Source organism: Camelus bactrianus, chromosome 11 (genome assembly GCF_048773025.1).
Source record: "Camelus bactrianus isolate YW-2024 breed Bactrian camel chromosome 11, ASM4877302v1, whole genome shotgun sequence".
Classification (NCBI taxonomy): domain Eukaryota; kingdom Metazoa; phylum Chordata; class Mammalia; order Artiodactyla; family Camelidae; genus Camelus; species Camelus bactrianus.
This window is the reverse complement of record NC_133549.1, coordinates 48,342,036-48,369,352: the sequence shown is the minus strand read 5'-3', so window position 1 is coordinate 48,369,352 and position 27,317 is coordinate 48,342,036. Positions and strand designations below refer to the sequence as shown.

Here is a 27,317-nt window from a genome sequence, read left to right as displayed (position 1 = left end):
ACAAACTATCAACTGGGAGATACAATAAAAAGACATCTTGTGGGTGTGAAAGTTCTCAAAAATTTATTCTCTATGCATGTTTTTACAGGAAGCTACTGGATGGTGTATTTTAGCAAAATGTGGGCATAAACCAAGAAAGAATAATATATGGGATTCTAGAAACAGTCTAACAAAGGAGAAAAGCAAAAGAAAATTATAGGATGACAGTAGTGCCACAGACCTAGAGAGAAGCCAGTCCAGATCAGAAGAGGAGGAGGGTCTGCTCCAGGAGGGAATTCCCAAATGAAAGCAAAACTGATAGATGATCTGATACATCTGACAAGATTAGAATATTCCTCAGCAGGCTTTCCAGTTCCTGTGGAGCATTTTGGATGAATTATTGACTCAAAAAACCTAGTCAGTGGGGAAAAAAGGGCCAATTATAAACTCCAGAAAAATTAAATAGCTGTACAAGAAGAGAGACACAGTGCAGTTCACTCAGCAGATAACAGTATTTACATAGGTCATAATAATATAAATCACTGATACGCTGAGTGTAAGATTAAGCTGCTATAACAGTGACTCCACAGGACTGTGACTTAACAAAGAAATGTGTTTTTACTATGTGTGACAGTTGAAGGATGAGCATTTCAAGTGGGTTGATGTTGCTGCCTCATGCAGCTATTCAGGAACCCAGGCTCCTTCCATCTTGTTGCTCTCCCATCCTCCAAGGCATTTTTCTGATCAGCGTGTGTGGTTGAAACTGGTGGCAGCATGTCTGCATTCCAGCTCATGATAAAGGGAGAGAGCAATGAGGGGCAGAGGTTTAAGGTTCAAGCTTACAAGTGGCACACGTCACCTTCACCCATATTCCAGTGGCAAAATTTAATCACATGGCCACACCTCAGAACAGTTATTCAACATATTTAACAACTGGTAGCCCTGACACTGACCCATCAGAACATAGGTCTGCTGTTGTGTCGGAGCTGCTATGGAAGCTCCCTCCTGTATCAAACCCTAGCCCTTTGTTTGGGTTATGGGGGATGGAGACAGGAGAGGGTCCCTAGAAGGAGTTTAGAGAAGCTCAGGTAGCAGCGATTTACTAGCCAATGTGGAAGTATTTTAATAGCGATGGGTGCAATGCACTAAAACACACAGACTATTAACCCTGACCACACATGACTGAAAAAGAGGCTGGGAAAAATTGTTGACATAACTATATCTTAGAAGACTGGAAAAGTGGTAAGCTAGTGCATAAGAGGACATCAGTAATTATATTAATTACTGAATTAAAGTCAAAAATGAATCAAGAAATATCAGTATATGCATACTGTTTAGGAATATAAAACTAAATATCTAAAGAGATAGTTAAGTATTTTTAAAGCAGTTTGCCTTTGGGAAGTGGGTTTGGAGGTGAGTGGAGATGTGAAACAGATTACTGCTGTGTTTTCATTTTAAGCCTGGTACTGTTTGAGTTTTTAAGTAATTTGCATAGGTTATATCGATAAAAATAAAATTAGCAGGAAAAAAAAGTAATGCAGTGCTAATAAGTAGATTAGAGAATGATTTACATAGATCCAGAACTGTAAAAATATACATTAAAAGTTAAGAAATGTTTCGGAGTTAGAATCCTCCCTCACAACTGGGATTTATCACTGTCTCAGAATCATTTGTGCACACTTAAAAAACAAATTCAAATGGCTCCATCTCAAGATTCTAACTTATTTGGCTTTGGGTTGGGCCCCAGGGAGTCAGTAATTTGTAAAAGAACCCAGCTGCTTCTGATGTATGGCTAGGACTGTAAGAGGGACCCTCTCCTGTCCCCATTCCCTATAATTTGGCAAACAAGGGGCTAACAGCTGATGAGGGGTGCAGGGGGCTTCCAGAGCAGCTCCCGCTCTGCAGCTGACCTGCGTTCCCATGTGGTTTAAATGCCTTTGCTTCTGCTGCTTGTGTTTCTTGTCTTCTTCCTGTCCTCTCTCACTGCTTCTGCTTCAAGTCCAATCTTCTCTGTCTCTCGGTTCTGAACTAATGTGATCTATCTGGGGTCAGAAGAGTAGGAGGAGAGAAAGGAGAGACATGGGAGAGGTCATTTGGATGGCCATTCATAGTGTGAATGGCTGTACAGAGAGCCAATATTTGTTTCCTTTTGTTTTGTAGAAACTTCTTAAATACGTGGCCTTGTCTTGAATTTCCAGTGAAGTAATTTTAGAGCTCAAGTGCAAGTAAATTTGAACTTAATGACATTTTGTTATTTCTTTACCTTCAGTGTTGCCTCCTGAGGCTGAATCAGCTGCACCCTCAGGTTGCCCCCAAGGTTCTTTTATCTCCCCCGGGTTTTGCGCCCGACACGCCCAGCTGTGGTCTACCAGGCGTTCACCAACAGCAGCATTTCCATTCCGCACCTAGAATCACCAGCAGTGTTCACTGCTGCCTAGTTTTCTGTGAGGGGATTCTTAGAAAGGAGATTAACAAGCAAGAGATTTAGGAATATGAGAATTGTATAATTTCCCAAGGTTAGAGGTGTTGTTGAATTAGACTTTGACTACGGAGATTTTGTGTACCTTAAAGGAGAAATGTTTGTTGTGTGGATAAGAGAAACATTTTAGACCTCAGGGAAAAACTTCTCTTAAAGAAAAACAAAACTAGCTTTAAATTTTCTTAAATATCAACAATTACAGATACAGTTAGTTTCCTTGGCACTTTTCCCCAGTCCCATTCCCTGCCTCCCTGGATTCAGCAGCTCTGGTGAATCCGGCGCCAGTGATCTGCTTGTAACTGTTTAACGTCATGCCAGTGCCCTGCGCCACACAGTGCGAGGGCTGGCCTCTAGCACTGTGCTCAGTGTAGGAGGAGCTGTCCTGGCTGGTTTCTGAGGGATTACTTTACAGTTAATACGTTTATATAGCAGGGCCAAATTGTGATCTCTAAGGTGAGGGATTGATCCGTCCATCAGTAAGTCTGATTCAGAGCTTGCCCCCCTAGTGCAAGTCTCTTCTAGGTCAGTGCTTCTCAGACCTCAGTGTACACGCAAATCACTCGGGATGGCATTACATTGCAGATTCTAATTCAGCTGATCTCAGATGGAGCCTGAGGTTCTGCATTTCTAATAAGCTCCCAGGGGCTGCTGCTGGTCCTCAGACCACGCTTAGAGAAGCAGGGTTCTGGCTCCTGGTTCTCAACTGTGGTTGCTCTGTAGAGTCACCTGGGGGCTTCTAGGACCTGTCGTTGGGATTCTGATATAGTTGGTCTAGGGAGGGGCCCAGACATTCTATGTGTGTGTGTGTGTGTGTGTGTGTGTGTGTGTGTGTGTGTGTGTGTGTGTGTGTATTTTTTTTTAACTTCCCAAGTAATAATACTGTGCAGATAGGATTTAGAACCACTGTTATAAGCTCTGCACGCTTTTGCTGTGACTCATAGGTAAAGATCTTCATGTGTGGATTTTGTAGCAATCTGGGAAGCACCTTAAATAACCTTTATGATACAGATATACCTTATTTATGGATACGGTCCATGGAGAAGGGGTTCCTCTTGGACTGCTTGTGTCCTGGAGGTGAGGTGCAGGTGGCTATCAGAGAGGCATACCTAAGAAGAAAAAACAGTGTTTTCTTTGAAACTCAGATGTCACCTAATATAGGAAGGATATTTGAAGTGATGAACAAATACAAAGTTGGTATGTCCTTTTTCAGGGGAACATTCTGTTTTCTACGTCCTTTCAGTAAGAGAGCATGGGGAAACTATGTTATGAACTTCGATGCTTTATGTTTTCTCCAGAGAAGGCTATAAATTTACTTTCTATGTATATGTTTACCTATAAATATATGTGCTTGCAAAGTTTCAGCATAGCCAGAATTCTAGTACTTTTCCTTTGCCAAGTATTTAGAAAAATTTACAGTATCTCCTATGCATTTACTTTTAGGTTTTAACTTGTCTTAAAAAATTGAGGACTTACCATCCTGGTAGAGTGACAGTTATTCTCAGGCTCTCGCAATGCTAGTGGCAACTGATGGTTTGATTTGCTCAAAAATCATAGGCCTTAGCTCAGTTCAAATGTTAATTGCTTTGTTATTATTGTAAGGATGGTCCTAGAAGCAGATGATACAATTATATATATATTAAAATTATGTTAATTACAATTTCTTGGAAACAATAAGCATTAAAACCAGTGGATTAAAATTAAATATAATTGTGCTGCTAAGAAATTAGAATCCTCTGTTCCACCTCCCTACCATTCAATCATAAAAAAGGGCTTTGATTTTATTTCCTTAACATTAGTTTGTCTATTTCATGGCCACTGACTTCAGCCAGATTCTCATTATTTCTCATTCATGTTAATTTCCTTACTGGACCTCGCTCCCTCCAGTCTCCCTTCCAGCCCTTCTGCCAGAGTCCAGAGTCCTCTATGGTGGAGGAAAATCTAGGACTCTCCCCTGTCTCAGGATAAAGGCCAAATCTCCAGAGTGTCATGTAGAGCCTTCTGACCTGGCCTTACGTTTTCTCCACCCTCATCACCTGTCACTTCCTTAGACAACCTTTATTCATTCCTTAGGTGAGACTGAGGATTGAGGAGGAAATATTGGAGACTTAAAAGAAGGTAATGATGTGGAAGAGCAGTTTAGGAGAGAGGGAGAGTAGGTGGCACCTAGGGACACGAACTGTGACTGCTGGGCAGCAGTGACGGTCTCTGGAGGTAGGTGAGGATGGACGTAGGGTGAAACCAGCCCTGGCTGCAGGGGTACAGGTGTGGAGAAGGTGGGCCTTGCATCCTGCCTGTTGCCTGGCTAGGCCAGTCCACTTCTTGTCTCTACTTTCGCGCATGCTGGGTCCTCCATCTAAAACACTTACCTTGTCTCTGCCTGGGAAAAACATCTCTTCTCTTAAGAAACCCCATTGGTCGTTTCCTCCTCTTTCCAGACATTCTCCTTTAGCCCCACATTTGGTCATCTCCCTCCATTCTGTCCCTGCTGTTCCATTGGCCAATGGTTGTTACTGCACTCACCACGCCATGGCAAGGATCTGTCAGACTTGTCTCTACGAGACCAGGCACAAGGGCAGGGAGGCGATCTTTTGATGTCCAGCTCATATCACAGTGCCTGGCACGTGTATTAAGTGCTGGCTGAATCAACACAAGATTTCTCTGTAAAGTGATGTACTTGCTGGATTGGAGGTCATTTAAAAAGTGAGTTCCACTTGGTAGTACATGACATGAAAAATCGTATTGCTTTAATTTTTAGTCTGTTCTCCCCAGCCAAATATCCAAGTTAACAAAATCTTTCCAAATATACGCGTATATGTACATGTGTATATACATACATACATACTTGTCTACAGGAAAATGGAGGAAAGTTAAAGAGATCAAAGAGCATGAATAAATACTAAATATCTGGGGCGACAGACGTCACTGAGGCCTGCACAGTGCACATGGTTTCTCTGTTCTCTTCCAGATGGGCCTCCTGGACTAGTAGGAAACAGGTTAAAACCTTAAGGAACATGTGAGCCAGTATTGAACACGTCTGTATTTTCAAATCGTGTTGAAGTTATGAAGATAAAAACACAGTTTTGAAAAAGTTTTTCCCAATCACATAGAAATATATGGAGATTTTAACTGCCGAAACAATCTCATAGTGTTTACAAATGAATAAAGCCCAGAGAGAAATTAAGGGATACATTTTTTTCAGAGATGACTATTTCACATTTTTTCTCAGGAGTGAAGGGACTTCAGTTCTGTCATGATGTGTCATTAAAGGGCTGTGGTGTCAGACAGTCTTCCTCACCTCTCTAAGCTTTAGTTTCCCCATGTATAAAATAGGAGGTTTGGTCTGAATTATTACCAAGGTCATTTTGAATCATCTGTGATTCTGGAAAGTTATGAAACAGCCTGTAACCATGGTGAGGAAAGTTGATTGGTGACTCCAAAAATAGACTTATTTTCTCCTTCTGCATAACACTGATGCTGTCCCATTGAGAAAGTCACTCTGTGTATATTGCCTTAATAAACCAATTTCTTGATTTTTTTTCTTATTGCTAAGTGCTCAAAAGTGAATGAAAGATTGCCTTAAGAAGTACCAAACAAATAGCTCTTGTCTCTTGTTTCAAATATAGAACTGAATTGTTGTGCTCTTTTGCATTCCTGTTGTAGGTATTCAGAAAGCAGAAGGTGGTGATTTGGTAAATATAGAAACTATTTCGCATCAGTTCCTGCTGTCTTTTGTGTTTGTGTGAGACCCCATTCAAAATGTGTCTTGTTCTTCCCTTAAAATATGCTTTCCTTCATTTTTGCCTTTCTGCTGGTGAAAAGTCTATATCTATAAATACTTAGGTTTTGTCAAGATCCTTAGGTATCAGTTATTTTTCTCTATTAACGTACGAGTAATCTAGTCAGAAATCATTATGTTTTATCCCTAAGCCCTTTGATGTATGCCACCATCAGCCTGTCCTCAGTGCAGTGATGTCCTAAGGGTCATCCTTGAATCACTCTGAGGTTACAAGGTCCATGGCCACACGATGCCCCTATGGGACTAGCCCTGTCTGGAGCACTGCACCTGAAATGAGACGTCTGGACCTCGTTGAGCCAAGCACAGTGCTGAGAGGCAGTCTCCCTGTCTGTGAGCATCCCTGCTGGATCCCACTCTTTGAAGCAGAGAATGAGCTCATTGAATGAACATCTTAAATGCCTAGAGAGGTAACGGAAATTTAATTTTCATTTTCTTTATTCTGTAAGAATATATATTCAAAGTATCACATCCTTAACTAACTGAGATTACACAAGTCACTTACCTTCTTGGAGCCTTAGTTTCCTCCTCTATGAGGTTTGGATTTGATTTCTACAATGACTTTGGCCTCAATTTTTTTTTTTTCTTTATACCTTTGTCATACTCTCTCCAGCCCTGAACTGACTGATGGCAGTCAGTAGTCTTAAACTTCAGCAAGTCTCAGTTCCTTCTCATGCTTCTTCCTCAGACCAGCGTGGTTCATTTTTCCACCCCACAGGCATTTGTAGAGATTGTTTAAAAGCACTTATGACAATTTTAGTAATTTATTTTGCTGTTCATTTTGAGACCAGATGAACTCAACAACTCAAGTTTGTTTTGTTTGTGTGCCTGGATAATAGCATAAAAATAAAGCATTCTTATTTCTGCAGAAATAGCAAGTGCTTTTTTTTTTCCAGCAAGCATAACTGTCTTTATTGATAAGAATTAAGCTAGTTAGCTACTATTGACTTCAGCTATGGGGTAATAGTAAGAGAGCAGTCCTTTGGTATTTACCCATATTCTTCATCACCAATCAAGATCTTTGTTCTATTAAGTGTTTTCAAACTGCTGAAACTAAAAAGTCTGTGGAAATGGGGTTAGAGAATGTTTTAGGACAGGATAAGTTTGTTTATTCATTCAAGAAATACTCGCTGAGTACCTTCCAGCTAGTCTTTGGATTATCAGTGAAGAGAACAAAGATCCTTGACCCAGGGGAGTTTTTTCCTGGCAGGGGAAGACAGACAGTAATCAATAAGCATAATAAATATTTGTCATATGGTTTGTTATAAGGTGGTCGGATCTGTGGAAAAATGAAAAGTTGAGCAAGAAAAGGAGATGAAAGGTGACGGGGAGTGGAGAGCTGGACTGCTGTGTGAATGCCATGGTCAGGAGAGGAGGTGTGGTGTGCAGACACTCTCCCAGAATGTACACCTCTAATCCCTAGAACCTGTAAATAGGTTAAGGTCTGTGGCAAAGGGTCTTTCCAGCTTTAATTAAAATATAGAGATCATCCTGGATTATCCAGGTGGCCCCATCAGATCAGTAGGACCTTAAAAGCAGAGTAAGTGGTTTGAGTCAGAGAGATGTGACTGAATTTGGAGCAATTCAAATGTAGGAGAGACTTAACCTGCCGTTGCTGGAGAGGGGCCATGTGGAAAGTATGAGAAGGAAGGAGATCAGCCTTGAGGAGCAAAGACCAGCAAGGAAACGCGACCTCAGTCCTACAGCTGCAAGGACTTGAATCTGGCCAAAAATCTGAATGAGCCTGGAAGCAGACTTATCCCCAGAGCCCCCCAAGACAAATGCAGCCCAGCTGACACCTTGGTCTTGGCCTTGTGAGACTGAGCAGTGGACCAGCAGAACCATGCTGTACTCAGACTTCTGACCTACAGAACTAGGAGGTTATAAATAGGTGTTGTCTTCTCATGGCAGTAGTAGAAAACTAGCACAGGGGATGAAGACGATAGCCAGGACTATCAGGGCAAGAGCATTTCAGCGAAGAGGACAAGGAGAGCCAGGTACTAGAGTGAGGTCCGCCTGGGGCGTCAGAGGGACAGCAAGTGGCCGGCGTGGCTGGAGTGGAGACAGGCAAGGGATGAGTAGGAGGAGGTCAGAAAGGCAGCTGGGGTGGAGGATGGAGACCATAGGGGGCCTTGGCTCTTATTCCCGGTGGCCTAGGGAGTTCTTGCAGCATTTTGATGAGAAAAGCAATATGATTTGACTTAATTTTTTAAAGGATCATGCTGGCTGCTCTGAGAATAGACTGTAGGGGAGAAGCTGGAGATGAGTTAGGAAGCGACAGCAGAAATCCCAGTATGAGAGGGTGGTGGCTTCTACCAGTGGTAGTGAGATGATAAGTGGTCAGATTCTGGATATGTTCTGATTATAACGTCTACTTCTTTGTGACTTAGATATGAGATATGTGAGAGAGGAGAGTCAACGGCAATTCTGTAGTTTGGTGCCTGAACAACTGGAAAGATGCTGTTGCCATCAACTGAGACGTAGAAAGCGGTGGGTGGCGATCTGTGGTGGGGGCAGAACTGGAATTTAGTTTGACGTAGCAAGTATGACGACTGCTAGATTTTCCCTTTGCAGATGGAAAGTGTGGTAGGCAGAATAATGATCCCCAAAGATGTCCATGTCCTAATCTCCAGATCTTGTGACTATGTCCCCTTAGGTAGCAAGAGGGACTTTGCAAATATGATTAAGTTAAGGACCTTGAGGTGGAGAGATTATCCTGGATTATCTGGGTGAGCCATTAAAGTGGAGAACCATTCAGAGGGAGATGTGACTTGGGAAGAATGGTCAGAGAGATGTGGTATTGTTGGCTTTGAAGACAGAGGAAGGGGGCAACAGGCCGAGGGAAGTAGGTGGCCTCCAGAAGCTGGAAGTGGCAGAGAAACCCATCTTCCTCAAGAGTCTTGAGAAAGGAACACAGCCCTGCCAATATCTAATTTTACTCCAGTGAAATCCATGCCTGAGCTGCAGAATTATGAGATAATAAATTAGAGCTGTCTTAAGTCACTAGATTTGTGGTAACTTGTTACAACAACTGTAGAAAACTAATACACAGAGTAAGCAGCTGGACATGAGTCTGGAGGTGAGGAAAGAGAGGTCTGAAAGCATTGGGATGGAATCTAAAGCTGTGGGGCTGAACGAGACCACTGACAGGACCAGCAGAGACAGAGAAGAGGACGGACATGGGCCCACCGTTGGCACTCAGCGACGGAAGGTCAGGGAGAAGGAGGGACTAGCAAAGCACACCGAGAGTGATGCCCCAGGGAGATGAGGGCAAACAAAGAGAGGGTGGTGGCCTGGAGGGGGCAGGTGAAGCAAGCACGTAAAGGAAGAGGGAGTGATTGCTTGTGAAACCTGCTGCTGACGGGTTAAGTACGATTAAGAAGATTCGCTGTGAAGGGAAAGGGAGCAAAGAAAAGGAGCAGCCACTTTCAGGAAAAGTGGGGTCAAGAGAACTTTGTTTTCATTTTTTTAAAGTGCCATTAAGGACGTGTTCGTATGCTGACAGGCGCTCTTCCCTGAGAGCAAGAGTTGACGGCAACGGATGAGAGAGGAGCTGGGTGTGTCCTCGGGCAGGCAGGAAGGATGGTGTGTGGGGGGGCATGAGTTGGCGCCTCCTTTGGGAGGAGAGTGGTGAGTTCACTGTGGTGCCTATAGGAAAGGTGGAGTGGAGGGTGGGTGAATGTAGGGGGAGTGTGTGGGCAGCCCCTTCTGATGCCTCCATTCTCTCAGTGGAATAGGAAGCAGATGAGAACGAGGATGGGGAAGGTGGTTTGAGGGATTTAACAAACGAGGGCCATGTAGTAAGATCGCCTGACAGCATGAAAGCCCATTAGAAATTTGTGATCATGATTTGGAAGGAGTAAAGGCCACCACACACTTTTGAGAAAAGTGCTTCCTAATACTAAATACCTCCTCCCTCAAAAAAAAAAAAAAAAGCGCCAAATATTAAAGGAATATGTGAAGTGAAATTATGCAAGGAAGCCCAGTATTTCCTTATTTTCTTATCATTTCTATTACTGCCTACATTACTAGAAGATAACTTGCCTTATAGGGTTATTAATACTCCTAAATTGTTGACTATAAATCATATTTTGCCAAATCAAATTTAAATGTTGTCTGGATTGATCAGAAAACATAAGTATTGTGAAAAGACACCTAAACTAATTTTTAAAAAAAGACTTTCTTGATCATAAACTATTGGTATGTTGGAAACTTTTACATATGAAAAGGTTGCATTTCCTTGTACTAGTGAATTTCAAAGTTTTTTTGCACTCAAAAGGCACCCCTGAGAATCACCCAGGTCAGTGATTTTAAAGGGGATTCTCCATCCTGACGGAGAGGGAACTGGTATAGTTTGTAAATGCTCCTCCTTTCCACTTCTTCCCTCTGGCCCTGAGAATGGCCAGCCTGTTGCACCCAGGAAGACAGTAGTTCTGAATCCTACTCATTTAAACCTCATTATTGAGCATCTCATAGACCCTGCCATTCAGTGTGTTTAGTGAGTGAATTCCATGCACGTAAAACCTCCCAAGCTGCCGATGCTTCTGTGTGTTTCCCTGCAGTGAAGCATCCAGTTTTTAGAAATTAGAAACAGATTTCTAATCTTAGGTATCTAGGTGCCTAAAAGAGTGAACAAATAATGATTTGTTGTTTTGGCCTCACAGCACTGATTTAAACAGCTTCAGAGGAGGAAGAAACATTATTCACTTTGTCTGGGCTCATATTGCCATTTAGCAAAGAGTTCTTCAAATTCTTCTCAAGATGATCCATTCATTCAATAAATGCTGATCCTCTACAAAGGGCCAGACTCTGGGGGAATCTACAGCAGTGAACAGAACAGACAAAAGTTATCCCCCCTTATTGGGGCTTATGTTCTAATAGGTTGAGACAGTCAATAAATATGTAACATGTATAATTTGTGAGATGGTGAGAAATGCTGTGGAGGGAAATCAATCCAGAGAAGGGAAATGAAAGAGCCGGGTTATGTTAACCTGCCCCGTGATGTTCCTGGGGCTTTTTCCATCTTCCCCAGGTAGAAGCCAGAGCCCTTCAGTGGCCCAGAAGGCCCTCGGTGACCCAGCGCCTCCTCTCCCTGACCTCAGCCCCTCCCAGTTCTCAGCCACGCTGGCCTCCTCGCTGTTCTTTGGGTATCTGCATCATTCCGCTCATGACATGTTGATCTCTCTCCATGTAGCCACCTTCCTTCAGATAACCATAAGACCTGGTCCTCATCTCTTTTTGGTCTTTGCCCAGACTTTGCCTTCTCAGTGGTACCTTTCCTGACCACCTTAATTTAAATCACTCTCCTAACCCATCCCTGGCACTCTTTCCTCTCCAGGAGGTCACCTCCCAGCATAGGAGGTGACCAGATGCCACTGGTTGGGCATAGCCACAAATGGAGCAGTATCACTGGCTTCCTCTCCAGGCGGCAGCTCTGCCTGCAGGTTGGAGAGCCATCTCTGTCCTTCAGTGTTGTTGGAAGAGTTTCAGGAAAGGCCCTGCCGAGTGGCAGCACCGTGGGGCTCTCCCCAGCCTCGGGAGCCAGATTGACCCGGAGCTTAGTCAGTGAGAGTCCCCAGGATGGTGTTTGCCTTGCTCACGCCGTGGGGGAGCACCTCTCATAGGCTGGATGGGTCTGAAGTGGAGGGCCCCCTTTCAGATGGTCATTTCTGCCCCAGGGGTTTTGACTGAGTGTGTTTGGCGTGTCGAAGCTGCTACTTCTCCATGGTGGGGCCGTTCTCGTTTTCCTTCTCTGGGAGAGACTCTCTTTGCTTGCCCTCTGTGACCGCCTCATCTGAGTTCTCAGCTTTCAGTTTCAGCGACTGTGCTGACCTTTTCTGTATTTCTTGTTTTTGTTCAGAAACCGAAACTGCATCTCATACATAACTGGTCTGTATCTGCCTCATTCTTGTCTTATTAAAAACTCACTTTTTCCCCTTCTGTCTCTACCACTTCCTGGTCTTACGGCGTTCAAAGGAACATCCCTGCTTTCACAGGCCAAGTTCCAGAGTCTGTGACTTTCATGACATCATAAATAAAATTTAAAATGCAACCGTCACAGGGTAGGTCCCCTGGGAAGCAGGCTGTGAGGTGGAGTTGAGTGTTCAGGGTGTTTACCTGCCCTTCAGAGGGTGAGAAGGGAGGAAGGGCAGAAGAAGAACTTGAGCTGTGGTGCAGGCCCAGCGGCCACCTTGGTGGCCCCACAGGAGCTCTGGGGCTGGAGTGGCTCTTGGGCTGAGATGACCTGGCCCTTCCACCCCAGCATCCCTCCATCAGTGCGTGTGGGCGACCCTGGGAAAGTGCGTGACCTTGGGCAAGAGGATCTCTGCAGCAGAGGCCACCCCCACAGCGGCCAGCAGCACCTCCACAAGTGCAGCCAGAGAGATCCCACTGACAAGCGTCTGGTCTGTGCTGCCTGGCTGCCTCCACATCCCCAAGCTTTGACCCCAAGATATGATACGGTGTTCCAGCTAAGAAGAAGCCTTCATCATCAGTTTTAATTTGATGTTGAAATGTGCTTTCCTTCATAGAAAGCAAAGGATACTAAAGGCAATAGAGATCCTCCGTCCAGCCCTCTTGTTTAACAGATGGAGAAACAGAGTCAGAAAGAGAGGAAATCTCTGGTTTCTTCAGAAACAGATCCCAAGACTAGGATGTGAGAGTAAGTGGTTTGTCTGAGAGGTTCTCCCTGACATGTCAGCAGTGAAGTGGACCAGTGGGACAGGGCAGAGAAAGAAGCCTTAAATAAAGGTGCATTTTCAAGAGAATTACTACTCTGGGTACTTGGAGCTCAGTCCCTTGAGGGAACTGGGAGAAACAGCCCACACAGTGGAGAGTCATCCTCCCCAAAGGGCAAGGAAGCCGTGATGTTTGCCCAGCAGCTTACCCCCTCCATCCTTGACTGAGGACTGTCTTCTGGGGCCACTGGCCGCCCTGCACTGCCAGCTCCCTCTCTGAGTGGCCCAGCCTGCTCCCAGAGCCTCAGTGGCAGCAGACGGTTCACAGAAGGCTGCCTGCAGCATGTGGAGCTGAGGCTTGAGGACGAGGAGGAGGGCTGGGGGACAATGACAGCGTCTTCTACAGGGCATTGCCCCAAATGGGACGAGAACTCAGGTGTCCTGACTGCCAGCCAGGACTCCACACTGACTGTTGATCATCTTCCTCTACTGTGTCCAAACCAAATCTAGGGAATCTGGTGAGGGGAGTGAGGCTGTAGAAAGCACAGGGGATGCAGTCCCTCTTTTTGAAAAACAGTCTAATGGGAGGGCCAAACCCACATACATGTACAAAAAGGACACAAGAGAAGATTTCATGAGTGTTCCCATCAGTGCATGTGGATGCTGTGGTACTGAAAGCTTGCGATGCATGTGTCAGTGCTGAGGTGCTGTCATAAAGGGCTCCTCCAGAAGGAAAGGGGCTTTGTGTTTTGTCTCTGAGAGACTGAGTCTGGAACAGTATCTCAGTGGAGATTTTGAACATGAATTAATGTGGCCTGAGAGGCAGGATGGCGTGCTGGTTAAGAGCCAGATGCCTTTCGAGAGGACCATCCAATCTTCCATCCTGCTTCCATCACTCCGTGGCCATTGGTCAGTGGGCTCCTCTGTGAAATAGAACCATAGTAGACTCTAATTCACAGGGGTACGGAGTGCAGTCAGTGAAGGAGTTGATGTAAAAACATTTAACGAGAGCCTGCCACGTAGAAGGAGTTGGGTCAACATCAGCAGCAGTCATGATGATTGTCGACGGAGGAGAATGGGAAGGTAAGGTCATGTGGGAGAAGGATTAGGGCATGAGATTGGAGAAGCAGGAGAAATGCTGTGAAGTACGCCTTCTGGGATGCCGGGGAAGTGATGGGGGAAGCTTTCTGAAGTTGAGAAGGGCTGCCCACTCTGCCCAAGTTCTCACGGGAGCTTAGGTCCCATCAAAGTGAAAGTTTATGGGGAAACCCAATATGTAAAAAATATAAACAGAGTTACTCGTTTGAAGGTAGAGTGGGGAACCAGGGTCCCATCTCCTCCCCTCTCACAGCCCCAAGGGAATTCTGAGAAACCCCAAAGCTGCAAGAACAAAAACAATTTCTACAGAAAGATGTTTGAAAAGCTACTGTAACACCTCATTTGTTCTGTATTGAGTTTGTTTTCCAGAAAAACGTGTTTTTAGAAACTCATCTTGAATGAAATTTTGCTTTAGTGTGTTACTTTTTTGCCTTCTTAACAAGGCTGAATGAAAACCTTTTAATCTGTTCTTGATGATTTTTGATTATAGTAATGAACATTTAGCTATGGGTCTGTGCTTTAATGTGGTGATTTCCAACTTCAGAGGTTCTGAAGAGTTAGGACTGTTTACTTGCACTGTGCTTTTCAAATTGTTACAAGAAGCCTCGTGGCATCAAGGGAAGTTCTGGACTTGGGAGCCAGGCTGTCCGGGTTTGCGTCCCAGCCTTGAACCTTATTAGCACTGTGACCTTGGGCAAGTCCTTAACCTCTCTTTGCCTCAATTTCTTCTTCTGTAAATTGGGAATAATAATCATACTTACCTGATAGGGTTATTGTGAGAGATAAATAGGTGTTTATATGTTCGTTGTTTAGACTAATGCCTGCATATAAAAAGTATCATAGAAGTGTTGTTATTGTTGTTGCTATTAATGCATCTGTTTTTACAATTCTTCTGTCTTCTCCTTTGATGTAACATAGTGATTTAAGCTATGGGCTTTGAAGTTAAATAACCTAGATTTGAGTCCTACCCCCATTGTGATCTTGAGGAAGTTAATTTAATTCTCTGTGATTTGGTTTATTCATCTGAAAAGTGGGGCTAACAATACAAACTATTCGCAGGATTGCCATGAGGATTAAATAGGATAAAATGTGGGAAGCCCTTAGCACAGTGTCTGGCGCACTGCAGCCGTCATTATTATAAATTATTAAGGCTCTAAATGGGGGCATTGTGACTGTAATGTAATTTAGAGCCAGAGGGTTTTGTTTCGTTTTGTTTTGTTGTTTTGTGTTTTCACTATATTGACCCCTTAGAAAGAAGCCTTTTAGAAAGTTCCTTCTTGTTACTTAACTGGTTTTTGTTTAGAAGAGTTGTTAACTTATTGATCTTAAATAATAAACATTTTCAGTGTGCTTCTTAACATTTGGAACGAGGGGTGGATAGGTGGAGGGATTAACCATTTATGCTCCGTAATATGATGCTTATAGTCAAATTCTGACTCAGAGCTTTTAGATGTATTTGTGTTGAAAGAGTTTTGTTTTATGTTTTTGTTGTTGTTGTTGTTGTTAAAAGGTTGACATGATTAGTATTCATACAAGGGGATATTTTTAAAGTGAGATAAACAGTAAAGAAATGTGTTGGTGGAAATGACTAGAAGCAACTCAAGGTAGGCAGTAAATATTCTCGTATAGAGGAAGAGAGGCTAAACTTGATAAAAAAAAAAAAGCAGACAGGCAAATAAATGGTGATTTTGCAGCCTTGGTGGAGGGTGGGGTGGGGGAGGATGTTCGTCTACCAGCCACCAGTTCACTTTTACTCCATTACAAAACAAGGACTTTCTTAGACCTTGATAATAGACAGATGATTTCAAACGCTGCAAAATGCTGGCTGTGCTTCATCTAGGGCCTTACCAAGTTACAAGAACAGTTCTCATAAAGACACAGCATAATCCTTTATATTCTCTTATTAGTCCTCTGTATCAAACCGTTTTATTCTCTGCAGCATTTTTGTTTTGTTTTGTTTTTAAATCTCTGTTTGAAAATTACCAAAACGGAGAATAAATTGATATGAAGTGGTAGAGCCATGTCTGTCCAGGCAAACCTTTCATTCTCGGAAGACTTAAATGACAAACATGAGAACCCAGAAAATGCCAAGAGTGGTGGCCCAGAGAATAAAACCAGTTGGCTGTACATAGCAGAAGCTCCCCAACTCCCAATTCATTATTAGTCTGTTCTTTTTCTCTCGCTTCCTCAAACGCCTTCTCCCTTAAACTTTCTCAGTTTCTTTTTCTGAAAATGACTACTTCCCTGTTGATTTGATGCTGTGTAGGTCATCAAGTTCAAGAAATGTAATAAATTGCCTTTGGGCACAATGTTGAGGGTTTCCTCAGTATTCAAGTTTTAGCTCCTTTCTCACAAAATGCCAAAAATGAAGATTTTTCTTAAAATTCAAACTGTGTGGCTATATTTAAGTTGAACATATCTATCTATCTAAAATATCTAGTAAATTTGTAATTTTATCTACATAAACAAGTCTTAAAATCTTTTCTGGGTGAGTCAAATTTTATGTAATATGTGATACAGGTTTAGGACCCTAGTCCTTCTAGTCCAGTGAGATCACATCTGTAAATATAATTGTGTTTAAACCATTGAATGTATTTCTGTCTCTCATTAGAGTCACTAAGTTGGGGGAAAATCTTCATTTCTTTGATTCTCCACATCATCCTTCCTTGAGCACAGTTGCTCCCAAATATCTTGAAAGGATACTATTGAATTAATTTCCTTTTTTCTGAGTTTCCGAATTATGAGAAATGTTTAACCTCTATGCACTTGGCTCAGCTCAGCTAACAGGGAGCAGATACCCGCCACTCCTCCCCAAATCAGTCTTGGCAGCCTGAAATCCCTCGTAAACTGTCTGTGAGTGACAACAGACCTGCAGTCCCAGATATCAATTTTACAGGTGACATGGTTGTACTCTGAAGTTCATTTATAAACTAATTGTTTTGAACCAAACTCAAGGTATATTTTTGCCTCTAGAAACAGTGTTATTAATATTATAAATGATGGCTTTCCCAGGCCAGCCCACACCGCTCCTATCTGGTATGTGGTCTGTCATCAGTCTAACCATCCCTCCATCCATCAGCTACCTAATAAGTTCCTACTACGTGCCAAGCACCATGCCCTGCATCAGACTGCATCTGAACCAGTTTTGATATATTTACAGTTAATAGAGATGAAAGGCACAGTATGTTAACATTTTGACAACCCCCATCAGCTTAATGAGATATTGGCTTTTTAATTTGTTTCCTGTAAAATACTCCCACAAATATTTGTGGGTGAGCTGCTGGCTCTTCACTAGGAATAATGGAGTGAGCATGATGCCCCCTGCCTCTAAGTTGCTTAACAGCAGAACCTGAAGAAAAGCAGGTTTGATTAAAGAATGGAGAGGTAGGTACCAATGTTTTCTGAAGCACTTTCTGAGCCTTTTCAAAGACTTTTTTATGCTAATGAAACTAATGCTTTATTGTGCCCCAGTCCCCTTCAAAACTGAACATCCGGAAAGGGATGATGACTTCTGTGAGAGGTGGCGCTGGATGTCGTAAATATGACTCTTAAGCTTATCAGCTGTGATGGGGCTTTTTTCTTTCTTTCTTTCTTTTTTTAATGAGAGAGAACCTTTCTGAGACCTTTGAATGAGAGTAAATGAGAGTGGAAGGAGAAAGGAGTTAGGCAGAGTGTGTTTCCTGGTATGAGATGCAACTAGCAAAAAAGGGGAAGCCTGCTCAGAGCCTCGGACTGAGCTAGCACACTTGGCTGCTTCCTCGCGGCAGTCCCTTCGTCACGGGACTGTGCAGTTGGCTACGAGAAAGTCTTGATAACAGCCTGTGAGGGGCTGCATGACCTCACCTCCTGCCTGCCCCCTCTTCCTCTCTCTGTGCCAACTTGAGCACCGTCCTGCCTCTGTGCCTTTGCATGTGCCATGCGCTCTGCCTGGTCTACTGTTCCCCGTTACCTGCACTGTTTAACCCCTCACCTTGTTCATGTCTCTGCTCTGTGTCATCTGATTAGAGTCCTCCGGCCTCCTGTTTTAAATAGCACTCCCTCACTGTCCCTCTCAGCTTTATTTTTCTTTATAGCATTTGACTACCACCTGGCATTGTTTATTTGTTTATCATCTGTTTCCTTCTAGGAGAATATAAGCACCATGAGGTCTGCTTCACTGCTCTATTTCCTGTGCCAAGAACGCCTCTTGCACATTGTACAAGGAATTAGGAGGCGCACTTTCACAGAAGAGGCTTTTCACCTAGAAAATTCTTTTTCCTAAAGCTCTTTTAAAGAGGAGGGGTTTTTTTTTTTCTTTTTTTTTTTCTTTTTCAGCCTGTAACTTACTTGCACTCAATTTCAAGACCACTCTAGGTAGGGGAGGGCGCAGTAGGTAGTGGTATTCTAATTATCCTACTAGAAGGTTGTGGGATGGGTACTGTTTAATTGCATTACTTTTTGATTTTTCACTCTTTTTTTTTCTATTTCCAACTTTTTATTTTGCGAGTTCAAAGTCTAGAGAAGAGTTGCCAGAATAGTTCAATGAACACCCATATATACCTTTCACTTAGGTGTGCCACTTATTAACATTTTGCCACGTTTGCTTTATCTCTCTGTATATACATATTATTACAGTTCTCACTGAACTGTTGAAGAATACGTTGCAGATATGACCCTTTACCTCTCAATACTTTAGTTTGTATCACCTAAGAAGGAGATATAGTTACCATATTCAGGAAGTGTAACATTGATACAATAGCATTAGCTAATGTGCAGATTTCTCTCAATGATGTCCTTTATAACAATAATATCCATGTAACAACAGGAAGGAAGTTTCAATCCAGGAAACAGTCCAGGATCACACATTCCATTTAGTTATCATGTCTCTTTAATCTGTCTGTTTTTCTTTGTCTTTCATTAACATTTTAATGTCTAACATTAACATTTTTGAAAAGTACAGGCCATTTGTTTTGTAAAATGTCCCTCAATGTGGGCTTATTTGTGTTTCTTTATGATTAGGGTCAGGTTATGCATTTGGGGGCAGATGTATTGCATGAGTACTGTTGTAGCCTGCTAAGTGCATCACCTCAGCAGGTGCATGATGTCAGGTGGCCCTCTTCCTAGGGATGTTAAATTTGATCACTTAGTTTAGGTAGTGTCCAGTAGATTTCTCCACTGTAAAGTTATCTTTTTCTTTCTGTAATTCATAAATTATATATGGAGAGATCTGAAAAACTATGTGAATATCCTAGTCCCCCAACAGACTTTAACCTAATGGTTTTAGGATGCCTGGAAACTCTTGCCTGAATCCTTTATAATGACGGTGGTTGCAAAAATGATGATTTTCTAACTCTTTCATTCCTTGTATAGTTATAAATTTGCCTTCTGTTGTAAAGAAGAGCTTCCACTTACCCCGTTCATTTGTTTGTTTATTAAAAACATGGACTCATGGCTTCTTTTCTTTAAATTCAGTGTGTTATTCCTTACTGTCATTCGTTTTCATGCTTATATTGTCCTAGACTTGGCCTAACTGCACTGATCCCTAGCATGTGGGGAGAAATGCCTAGTCCCAGGAGTAAGAAAAGGATTTAGTACACTCAACAGTGCTTCTGAAATTTTAGTTGTGTATGAATTACCTGGTATCCCAGATTCTGCATTCCTAGCAAGCTCCCTGGTGATGTTGATGCTGACGATCTGTGGATGGCAGGTGAAGGCGCAGAGGTGTAGGAGTCTGTAGGCTGACCTGGAAGACGTAAAACTGTCTTGCTCTCCCTGTATGACCATGAAAAAGTCACTTTATTAATGTGGAAGGGACTGATCTTTTGAAGAGTGTATGAGTGTATGGTAGACATGGAGGAGAGAAGAGCCATGCCCTTGCTGCTTGATTCCCAGAAATTGTGGTCATGAGGAACCTTGTATTCCTCTCACTCTTCTTACTTTTGCATTTCCCTAGAAATTCTGACCTACCCAGGAGCTGGCTTCAGCTCCTGATTCCTGGGATCAGGGGAGATAGGGACAGCCTCAGTGGAGGATATCTCTACTGGTGTTCTGCACTAGTTGGATGGAACTTTATTGATACAAAGGGGACATCGGTAGTTTGACCTCTCCTTATAAAAAAATAGATGTTCAATTTTTTTTTTCTTTTTCTGCTCTGTGGAACTGGTAGATTTCAGCGGCTTTTAATCAAATAATTTCCTTTTTGCCATTAAAAGCTGTTTCTAGATAGATTATTGTTGGCACTCTGGCCATCCGTGGTTTGAGAGCATTACATGCAGAAAAGTTCCAAATGTATGTTTTGTATTGCTTAGTAATCTTGTTTAATCTATTTACATTTTTCTCAGTAATCTTTTTTTTTCCTGACGTCATTTCATTAACTCACCTGTCATCTGACTTTTATATTTCCCCTTACGTCATTCTGCTAAGAATTGATGGCATCTTCCTTATAGAGGAAGAGAACTTTACAAGTGTGGGAATCTCCCTATGGCAGTCATAGAGGATGTGTCACAATCCAGAGGATATGCCTCATGTTATAGACTGAATGTTTGTGTCCACATTCACCTGTTGAAATCCTATCCCCCAATATGAGGGTATTAAAAGCAGGCCTCTGGTGGGAATTAAGATCAGATGAACATGGATCCCTGATGAGTGGATTTGTGCCTTTATAAGAAGCACAAGAGAGCTTGCTTTCTCTTGTGAGGATAGAACAGTAAACCATCTGCAAACGAGAAGAGAACTCTCACCAGAACCCAGCCATGGTGCCACCCTAATCTCAGACTTCCAGCCTCAAGAACACTGAGAAATAAGTTTCTGTTGTTTATAAGCCACCCAGTTAATGGTATTTTGTTATAGCAGCCTGAAATAAGATACCTGCTGATAGCAAATTATAGACCTCCTCATTTAGCAGTTACTGATCAGCCTTGGGAAGTGAGTGAATGTGGAGCCAGTGTGCACACACCAACTCATTTAACAGAATCTGGAAGATTTTGAAAATGAGTGTGTGTGTGTGTCTGTTTCAATTTCTACCATTTGTACCTTTTGCTGTTTCTCACATTTAAGGAGATAAGTGATGATAGCATTAGATTTCAGTAAAGCCTGGGCTCTTTCTGACTTATGAATGATTTACAACTTTGTACATCCCAGGGCTCTCCCTTAGCTCCCCCTTCTTTCTGGGAGGCTGGACCCCACTTCCCTGCTGAGGTTGCTTCGCCCTCTTCCCTTCATTGCAAGGAATCTGCCTGCTGCTAGAGCCCCTTTCTCTGCGAGAGAGGGCTCTCGCTCGTGTGATCCCCTCCTGGCCATGGCGCATACTTACGTGCTCATGGACTGTGTGGAGTTAGCAGGGGTTTTATTCTGAGTGACGCGTGTATTACAGAAGGGTGTTTAATATAGCCACACTCTGAAAACATTACATCTAAGAGCTAACCTGGCAGTCTCCCAGTGAGATGCATCAACAAGTGGGTACCTTTTAAGTTGTCTTTGTTAGAAGATGCCACCTGAGGATTTCTAATATCAAACTGTGTAATTGGCTTAGCCTGGTAAGACATGATTGTCCCACGGAGGGTCCATGGTTGCCATAGAAGCACGGGGCCAGCAGAACCTGCGGTCTGTGCAGCCACCACTAGGGTATTCAGGGGCTTGGCCATGGCTGGGTGCCCAGGCCCTGTGGAAAGCAGAAGGGCTGTTTCAGTGCCTAGTGCTAGACACCTGCTACCAATTAGACCACACCTGCTTTCTGCTGTTTCGTCCCTCCCCTTCTCTCTCTGTGAGCTTTTCTTAAAAACAAAAACAACCAAAAACCAAAAAACTGAAAATCAGGATTGTTTCAGATTCTGACCCAGATCTTTCTGTATCTTTGTAACCTCTCAAAACTGTGTTTGAATTCTGGTGATGGTCAGAGAGCAAGTTCCACCTCATTCAAATGTAAAAGAATAAACAGCACAGTCTGACATGGAAAAACTCTCAGACAGGAGAGCTGCTTCCCCAAAACCTCTGTAGGGCAATGGCAGCATCCCTCACAGTGCCCCAAACAGTGTTTAATGCGTCTGTACTAGAAGTGTTTGTTAAATAAATGATCCGAGCAAATAAAAAAAAAAAAGGCAACTGTGTGCATTTTAGTTTCATTTCCCATCTTATCAGCCTTTGCAAAACATCATTTTGATTCCAACAAACCAGGATGCCTCATTCTGTTTCCAAGGCTGTGGTTGCACACTGCTCGAATGTCAGCCCCTGGCTGTTTACATACACACATATGCATAGACTGGCAATATCCAGACACAGAATCATGCCTGCTTAGTTGGCATAATTAGCTGGGGAAATTGGTTGTGAGGTTGAGAAATACTCTTGAAGTTATGTGCGCCACTACTTTTACCCGGAAAGTCTTGAGATAATTTCTCAGGTGTCCCTTCATGACAGCGTGCTGCATTCATTCTACTTTATGTATTGCTGTGAGATTGTTGTAAGTTCAGCCAGCATGTATTGAGCATCTGCTAGGTTCACAGACCTGCACTGGTTCCTGCCTGTCCCTGCCTTCAGGGTGTTTGCCAGCTGCCCTGCATAAACACGGAACATCAGTATTCATGCTACATTAGTTAAGTATCAGGTGCGTGGGTCTCCAGCAGTTCTCAGGAAAGAGAGACTCAGATGAGGTGGAAAGGCTGAAAGAAGAAACAGTTTGAGAAGAGGGAGAACTGCAGTTGGCCTTCCTGGATGGTGAGGAGGAGGAGGAAAGAGGGCATTCCATTTGGTGGGGAGCAGTATAAATAAGCAAAAGTTTTCACTTTGTGTTTGCCGGACGACGAGTAGCCTGCCCAAGCTGCAGAGCAGAGGTGCTGTGTGGGAGAGAGTGGAGAAAGGGTGAGGGAGCTTGTCTGGTGCCAGGCCCCCGAGGCGCTACGCTGGTTGCCACAGAGGAAAGTCATCTGGAAGGTGGCGGGGCAGCACCGGTGGTCCTGGAGCCACCCTGCTGGGTTCCATGCCTGCCTCCATCCATCATGAGCTGTGTGATCCTGGTTGTCATGCAAACTCTCTGTGCCGTGGTTTCACTTGGTGAACAAGGACAGTGATTTTTTTTCATCTCACTGGGTTGCTGTAAGGAATGAGAAATCATAATCACATAAAGTACTTAGCACCGTGCTGGGTACTTGGTAGAGCTCATCACATGATCCACGGTTGGCCACGGGAGAGAAGCAGTGGCTTCAGAAGGCTGACTCTGACCTGATGGGCAGGTTTAATGAAGCTTGAGGAGGACTGGTAGAGCTGCGTTTTGCCTGGATGGCATCTGAGATAGGATTTAAAGGTGTCCCCTGAATTCCAGCCTCTCTGCGTGAGAAGGCACGTGCAGAGGATGACGTGTTGACTGAGGCCACTCTGTTTCCGTCACATCTCCAGTTCACACATTTTTAGGAATGATCATGCTTGACCGTCACTCAGAAATGATTTCGTCAGAGTAATTGGCAGTGTCCCCTAATAGCCACAGAGAACTCTTAATGCTGGTCAGTTAGAGGAGGTGAGTTATTGGGCCAGGAGTAACTGGAAGTTTGTTTGTTTGGTGTTTGTTTTGTTTCATGGCTAGTATTTTATATTGTGCTGACAGGGATGAGATGGAGAATTGAATCTAAATAAATTGAAGTGGAAAATAACTATGAATATCCCTACGAGAGTTGCAATGTCTGACTTGAGTAACTCACGTGTGCTAATTCTGTTTGTTGTATTTACACTCTGAGTGGATAAGAAAGTGGAAGGCAGCTCTCCAGAGGAAAGTAGGAATTCGGTCTCATACTTTTCTTTGAAGCTCTTCTTTCTTTTAACTCTAAGCTTTTTAGCTGAAAGTAAGTTAAATTCATCTGTGTAGCAGGAGGTTTGAATTTTTACTGAACCTGATGTCTCCTGTCTTTGAAAAGATAGGAATAAGCTGCACTTCAGTTCTCTCTTCATGGTAGAAACTGTATGAAACATTTAAGGGCATGAGTGTAACACTCCTTGAAGAAACAGTGTCCTCAAGGGATAACACTACAAAACGCTCACACTTCTGTTTATCACAGTCAGTTTTACTTCCTAAGTGCTACTTGGTCTATATTTTGATTCTATATATTATAGATGTCACCATATGTGATATAGAGTGTTCTTATATACAATTTAAGTGGTTTCAAGGGTCAGGGTTTACAGAGGCTAGCAGTTGTGGCATAGCAGCCCAAATGTAATGCTGTGCACTGGCTGACACCATCAGCTGTTAATTAGGCTTGATGGTATTTGTGTCCTATAAAACATATAAGAGATAATCAGTTAAAACTTAGCGTGACTCTAATGTTTGAAGAAAAACGTCTCTCTAGTTCTTAGTCTGTGCAGCCTTTAAAATATACCATGCATATATGTGAGTACATGTAAGTATATATGTATGTTTATGTGTACATGTATCAAGTAATTTCTGTAACTATTTGGATATATGTAGCACAGATTAGTTCTATGCCAGATATGGTAAGTATCAGTCTATATCAGATTCTTTTGAACTGAATGACAAGAATATCTAGAATTGAGTGCAGTATAAATTGATTTTAAAATAACCATATTCTAGGGGGTGGGTATACCTCAGTGGGAGAGTGCATGCTTAGCAAACATGAAGTCCTGAGTTCAATCCTCAATACCTCCATTAAAAGTAAATAAAATAACCATATTCTGGCTTGTACACTTAGGAAAATTACATTGATATAAATAGGGATTCACTACTCTGCCCTTTCTATTCGGTTCAGTCAACTCCATTCCTTTCTCATCTTCCTCAGGCCCCAGTATAATCACCCTTAACCTCCTCTCAGCTCCATTCCTGCACCACACAGTGTCTGCAGTCCTTTTGCCTTTTGATCAGACCATTCATCATTTGCCCTGCTCCTTCCCCAGCGTGGCTGTGCAAATCAGTATGACTAGAAATGTGGTATCCAGTTCAGCTGGGATCTCAGTGCTAGGTTTTTATTCATTTGTTTGTTTTTAAGTCCTTCTGTATTCTCTGGGCAAATTCTCTCTCATGATCCCAAATTTGACCAGCCTCTTAACTTCCTTAACCCAGTGGTAGTTGAGTGGTGGTGCCTTCTGGTGGAAACATCCCTGGAGAGAATTTCCCCTCCCCTACAATGGGCAGTTCTGCAGCTCCCATCACCACCCCTGTCGGCAGGTGGCCGTCTTCTCTCTGAGCCTCTGCGTCTTCACATAGCGTTCTCCCTATTTATCTGTCCCCTGTTCTTATACCCTAGTCCTATTAAATTAAGGGCCCAGCTAGCTAGTATGACCTTCTTGTAACTTGATTATACCATCAAAGACTTTGTAGCCAAATAAGGTCACATTCACAGATTCCAGGCTTGAGATATATATATCTCAAATACATATATATATATATGTATTATCTTTTGGGGGACACAATTCAGCCTACAACAGGCATTTGGAATAAATCTCTATGATATTTAACACTTAATGTGGCATATTAAAATAATGAAGTTAATGAATAAAGTACAAAAGTGGGAAATGTGCACATTGTTGCTGAATATGGGTATAATAAATGTCAACTCTTACAAGCTAAATTCTATTTATTCAGTTTTATCAGTGACTAGTTTATCATTGGATACTTCTGAAGTGAATTACCTTAACTTGTATGATGTAGAGACTTTATACAAGCACTCATGCCTATGCTAATAAGTTCGCTTTCTAATTACAGAAATTCTTTCCTTTTCTAGTAGAAATAAGTACTCCACTTAAAACTTCAGACTTCATTGGTAAAGAGGCTTAAGGAACAAATTATTCAGGAAATACTGTAAAGGAGATGGAAATCTACTGATTTATAATCATCAAGTTCCAATTAACTTCCTTGTCAGTATTTGTGATAAGTATCATCCTTTTAAAATTTAGGAAGTGAAACACCATTGTAAGTTGTTCAAGTCAAGAACAATTCTTTTTTAAAAAAAAAATTTTATTGAAGTGTAGTTGATTTACAATGTTAGTTTCAGGTGTACAGCAAAGTGATTCAGTTATACATATATATACATATATATATTTTTTCAGATTCTTTCCCATTACAGCTCATTATAAGAAACTGAATATAATCCCTGTGCTATATATATGGTAGGTCCTTGTTGTTCATCTGTTTTATATGTAGTAATGTGTCTGTTAATCCCCAACCCCTAATTTATCCCTTCCCGCCCTTTCCTTTTTGGTAACCACAGTTTAAAGAACAGTTTTTGACAAAATTTGCCTTTTAAAAGCCAAAGTGGATGTATGTAATTACTGCTTTTCCTTGGACTTTTCTGCTTTTTTTTTTTAATTTAGTACATTAAAATGCCAATATTCACATGATCTAATATCAAAGCCTCCTCTTTTATATTTCAACAATATAGGTAGTGAATGGTTCTCAGTCTTGCTGACTTGTGTGGAAAGCACTTGGAAACTCTTTTCCCCTGTTCACAGATTCTTCTTGATTTACAGGTAACAGTCATCCAGAAAGCTCAGAGGAAGGGTATGTCACCAGTACTTGGGCTGTGTAAATTCCTTCGTTTAGCGTCATGGAAATAGAAGCATCCCACCTTCTCCTTACTCTGTGGGGCCAGATCTAGTTCCATAGCCACAGTATCCTTATTTCAAATGTGCCCTGTCTTGTTGCAGCTGTTGTCCTTCAAAGGAGGAAGGAGATGGGATGGTGAACTCTCACCACCCTGTCATTTAGGGCTTCCTCTCAGACCAGGATCCAGGCTGCCAAAGCTGGCCTCAGTGAGGCTGGAGTGGACAGGTACACGCACCCCAGCGTGGTGTCCCAGGGCTGGGCCAGCTTGCAGCACTGTCTGTAAGTATGTAAGCAGGTAGCCTTCCCCTTGAAGACCTGTGTTTTCTCTTAGATCAGGACTCTAGAATTCCAGGTAGAAAGGAGAAATGCTTTAAATGCCACTGGGATGATTTGGTGTTTTGACATCAAAGGTCAGAGACTAAGCCTGCTCTTTGACAAACAGGAGAGAATGTTTTTATTTGATATTCCTTTTCTCTTTGTTGGTAAAATTTCTCCATCGTGACTTGGGAGAAACATCAGATTATTCAAACATTTACAAAGAAGAATAAAAGATATCTTCTAACTCACCTAGCTGTTTGATTATGATGATGACAGTACCACCACCTCTGTATTCTACTCATTGCCTGGAAAATGGAAATATTAGATTAAGACATTGCACTAAAAGTGTTCAGGTTTGAGACTGTCATCAAAAGCTTATTGCAGTTATAGAGATTCTCAACTCTGGGATACAGGGAAGTTAAAATTGTTATCATTTACGCATGTTTACAGAGAGAT

The 27,317-nt window shown here is 42.5% G+C and overlaps 1 protein-coding gene across 5 annotated transcripts in view; it reads left to right on the top strand.

The window, feature by feature from the left end:
- The window catches only part of PCGF5 (polycomb group ring finger 5), a 284,658-nt gene that overhangs the window by 178,245 nt on the left and 79,096 nt on the right, over positions 1-27,317 (top strand). The window contains exon 1 of one of the 5 annotated variants that reach the window (XM_074373972.1): positions 3,607-6,661. The exons of the other annotated variants lie outside the window; for them this stretch is intronic. The gene's annotated coding sequence lies outside the window, so the exon portion shown is untranslated. Of the gene's footprint in view, positions 1-3,606; positions 6,662-27,317 lie in introns of those variants that run through there. 5 annotated transcript variants of the gene reach the window in all.